The sequence below is a fragment of the Babylonia areolata genome, chromosome 24 (genome assembly GCF_041734735.1).
Source record: "Babylonia areolata isolate BAREFJ2019XMU chromosome 24, ASM4173473v1, whole genome shotgun sequence".
NCBI classification, from domain to species: Eukaryota; Metazoa; Mollusca; class Gastropoda; order Neogastropoda; family Buccinidae; genus Babylonia; species Babylonia areolata.
The window spans coordinates 20894027-20899026 of NC_134899.1; the positions used below are offsets into that span (position 1 = coordinate 20894027).

The window sequence follows — 5000 nt, forward strand, 5'->3', positions numbered from 1 at the left end:
TGAGGAGGGGGGGGGAGACAGAGAGACAGAGACAGACAGACAGACAGAAAAAGGGACAGAGACAGAGAGTAGAGACTGTGGATTAGACAGGGACTGCATAGGGATGGGTATAAATGGGGAGAGAAAAAAAAAGTGGTGGATGACATGTGTGGGTAAGGGGGGGGGGGAAGAGGTACGATAGATGTGATGAAAGGGTGGGGGGGGGGGGCGGGTAGAAGGAAGGAGGGAGGGAGGAAAGGTGGGATGGAGTGAAGGAGAAGGAACGGGAGACACGGGAAGGGGGAAACGTTGAACTCCAACAGGAACAAAGCTATCTATGGGTGACTTTGTCACACCCTTTATCTGAAAAAAGAGATTTTTCAATAAAAGTATGTTTGGTTGTTTTTTTTAAATCGCTGATTCCCATTCTCATCCCTCTCTTACCCCCATACACACGCACACGCAGATCGACAGACAGACAGACAGAGGCATACTCACTCGCATACACATACACATACACACGGACGCACGCGCGAACACACACAGACACACACACACACACACACACACACACACACACACACACACCTCTTTGCGAATACAATTACACTACATACATGAAGGACTCGCGATGTAGAACTGTATGTTCCCGTAACAAGGTCTGGACCTGGAAGGTACATTGATGATAATATGAGCCCTGTGTGTGTGTGTGTGTGTGTGTGTGTGTGTGTGTGTGTTTGTGCATATGTAAATGGGAATCAGTCAGTCAGTCAGTCAGTGTGTGTGTGGGGGGGGGGGGGGGGGGCGTGGAGAAGGGAGTTGGAAAAAAAAATCAGCGTTAGCGTCATGTATGACCGACACGGCGTTTCCTTTTACCTTTCTGTGAATGAAATTAGCAGCACTATTTCTGAACAGAAACAACTCACCTCCAGCAGACTCTCTTCCTGCAGAAGATGCTGAAACATTGTATTAGACTGCTTACGGTTTTTTTTTGTTTTTTGTTTTTTGTTTTTTTTGGGGGGCGGGGTTTAATCTTTGTGTGTGGCCTAGCAACTTTGTTTTTTTTTCTCTTTTTTTTTTTCAAATGCGTTTGACAATGGACCCGGAAAAGGTAATCCTATTAGTCTTTGTGATGATCTTTTTTTGTTTGTTTTCAACACAGCAGCTACATCGCTGTGGTCTTGACTTGTTTTTGTTTTGTTCTGAAGTGTGGGTGTGTGGGTGTGTGTGTGTGTGCAGGGGAGCGTGGGGGGTTAGGGAGGGGGTGGGGACATCGACAGGACAGCCGTTTACTGTTAGCCCGTGTATCATCAGCGCACTGTTAGCCCGTGTATCATCAGCGCACTGTTAGCCCGTGTATCATCAAGCGCACTGTTAGCCCGTGCATCATCAGCGCACTGTTAGCCCGTGTATCGTCAGCGCACTGTTAGCCCGTGTATCGTCAGCGCACTGTAAGCCCGTGTATCATCAGCGAAGAAGGATCCAAACCAGAAACCCTTTCAAGAGGAGCCAAGACAAAACATCAACACTGGTTTTTTGGGGGAGTTTGGTGTGTTTTTTTTTATTAACTGAAATCCGTATTGAAGGACAATAAGTCTGGCCTTAAAGCCCACCTCTTCACAAGATAGCCTCCCTCCCCTACCTCTTCCTTGTCTTCAGTTTCTTCAATTCAGTTTTAAGAGTAATGCATGCGTGTGAATGACTGGTGCGAAAGCACTTTGATTTGTCTCTGCACAAGATTCAACGCTATGTAAATACTATCATTATTATTATCGCCATGAAACACAAGATCAGATTCCTGTGTGCGCTGGTATATTCCGTCTTCCTGCATGCATGAGAGACATGGGGCCCTTTGGACAGATTAAGAAAGAAGTGAGCCCGTGGAAGTGAGGTGTAATCGCAAGATGAATGAATGAATGAATGAATGAATTATATGGATACTTATACAGCGCCTATCCTAGGTCTGAGATCAAGCTCCTAGCGCTTCACAACCCAGGCGATGACACACAACCGACCGATGAAGAAGAAGGAGAAGAAGGAGAAGAAGATGGGAAAGAAAGAAAGAAAAACAGACAGAAGGAAACAAAGAAAGAAAGAAAGAAAGAAAGAAAACTGATAATCGCTTTGTGACCACGAGCACACGGACACGCGCACTGATGACGTCATCCCCAACGCAGCTATCAGCCCAGCGGGAATTTATCAGGGGGGGGGGGGGGGGGGGGGTTAGGCTTCGGGGGGTCACCCCTTGAAGAGGGCCGCTATGACGTCAATGGAGCCATTTTGAACCCCTCTGACGTCAGCCACAGCGGGCGTCGTGATAAGATATGTACCACCACTAACACCACACCTCCCCCCCCCCTCCCCCAAAGTGTTAAAACGGTAACAGAACAACAGGTACAGTATCTGGTGTGGAGCTGATAGGAGTTTTGAGTTCCTGAACACTTGAAGAGATAAGGACGACCGGGGATACTTCACGGGAGGGAGAGAGGGACGGGGGGGGGGGGGGTGCGGGAGGGGGGGGGGGGGGCCGAGGTTGTGCGGGAGGACGGGTGAAGAGGAGGAGGAAGAGAGGGGAAAACAGTGGGTATGGGGGAAGGGGGGGGTCGGATGAAGAGGAGGGAGGAAGTGGGGGTGGGGAGTGTAGCGACAGGGGGAGGGATGAGGGAGAGAGGCTATTCAATAAGGACTACTTAAAATCATCAGCTTGCACATGTGACCGTTGCGACAGAGACGGTCTCTCTCGCATCGGTCTCGACGCTGCTTGGTCCAAGCAGACAGCCCAATTTGACATTAGGTCGGATATACTCTATCCATGGCCAGCCATGACCGAAGGAGGCCTACTACTACTTAAAATCCACAACAGTGTTGATGTGTTTTACTTCTGAACACATCGTTATTCTATGTAACTGAAAAACATGTACACACACACACACACACACACATATATATATATAAATATATATATATATATATATTATATATATATATATATATCATAGAGTGAGAGAGACTGAGTATGGTGAGTTGGCAGGTTGGAAAAATGACTCATGTCAAGAGTCATGAAAAATTACATTGTAGCCTCATATCAAAATATTGAAAAGAGACAATCACATTTAACATTAAATAAGAACAAAAGTCAAATGAGATATGAGATATTACGATTCATGCAAGTATTTGATACTGACGGATGTGGGAGGTTGGAGGCGTGAACATAACGTATAACTTTTCAGCAACACACACACACACACACACACACACACACACACACACACACGGAGAAACAAGATAGGACGAGACCAAATCTTTAATATCGGTGGTAAAAATTAGCATGGGCCTTCGTGCATTCTATTTTTCTTTTTTCTTTTTTTTTCAGCCCTCGGAAGAGAGAAAAAGAGAGACACACACCTACAGAAACAGATACTCAGACAGAAACAGACAGACAAAGAGGCACACAGAGAGAGAGACAGAGAGAGAGAGAGACAGACAGAGAGAAAGAGAGAGAGCACGAAAACGGAAGAGAAATCCATTCATAACCTTCATCACTAGGACTAGGAGAGGAGACAAAGGACAATCGTGGCAGTGACAACAAACAAACAAAGAAACAAACATCGGTGGGATGATCCACAATGCCGAATCAGCAGCAATAACCCCACACGCCGAGTCCCCCCCCCCCTCCCCCCACCCCCACCTCCATACACACACACCCAGACTCGCATGCCCGCAGCTGCAGTGCCAGCAGTCCATTTGGAACTACCAATAATAGGTGACTAGGGTCACCACCAGGCCGCACGCCAGAGGAGACCCTGTTCTGCTGCCGACACTTCGACGGTGTCCGTTAGTTTTTTTTGTTTTTTTTGTTTGTTTTTTTAATACTCTAAATCAGCAGACTGGAGACATCACATACCAAGTACCCTGTTGTTTCACGTGAGGCGCTTAGAGCCTATAATGTGGGGAGTTTACGTCATATCAGTTCAATATTAATAACATTATTGTTAATAGCAGCAGCAGCAGCAGCAGTAGTAGTAGTAGTAGTAGCAGTAGTAAATAATGTAAAAGTAATTTTGTCTGAAACTGATGTTTTGTTTGGGATACCGGTACTACACAAGACCCAGGACCATACACTGATGCAAATCAATCATATTCTTCTGATTGCCAAAATGTGCATCAGCATATATAAGAAAACTGAATCAAAATTACCATTGTCAATGATATTTGAAAATCAGCTTAGATATCGTAAGATTTCATAATATAAATTGCTTGCATGCACGCATGCACGCAAACACACAAAAACATACACGCATATGCATATACATGCACGCACACATACTCGCATATCCTGGCAAGTATTGGCTTTTCTTCCCTTGCTGGGAAGGGAGTGAATTTCTTGCCACTTTAAACCTTTCCTATGACCACTCTTCCTAGCTATCCCTTGTTCGCTTTCGCTTTACCTTTCGACTGAGCAAGGGACGGCGCCTTCTGGGAGAGATGTTCAATGGAAATGATGTGCCCTACCACTTCTAACTCCGCATACACTGTTGCATACATGCACTACGTCAACAAAACCACTGGCATGTAAACAAATGTAAACATTAAAAGGGAAGATAGGGTCGGTCCATTGTTATGATACAGATGACTTTATCTATTTATATTTTATGTATTAGTTTAAGATAGAGGAGGAATAGAGAGAGGATGGATGACAGAAAAGCTTCAATATCAAACAACTCACACTAGGGCAACAATAAACCCAGACAGATGTAATCACTTGTCATACATGTTCAGAATGCATACATCAGAACACTGGAAAATCAAAAAAAAAACAAAAAAAACTGGCAAATGTACACAGACATCGAATATTCTTAAAATGTATGCCTCAAGACACACTGGGGCAATTGCTGCGCCAGACGATAGGGGAAAGCATGAAAGTGATTAGTTAAGGTGTGTGGGGGAAAGTGGTGCATGAAAGGTAAATATGAGTTTGTGAAAGAAGAAAGATGTGGGGAAAAAAGAGGAGGATGGAGCCC

At 45.1% G+C, this 5000-nt stretch overlaps 1 protein-coding gene across 1 annotated transcript in view; it reads right to left on the reverse strand.

The window, feature by feature from the left end:
- Nucleotides 1–5000, reverse strand: part of LOC143299108 (uncharacterized) — a 99631-nt gene that overhangs the window by 94006 nt on the left and 625 nt on the right. The window lies entirely within an intron of this gene.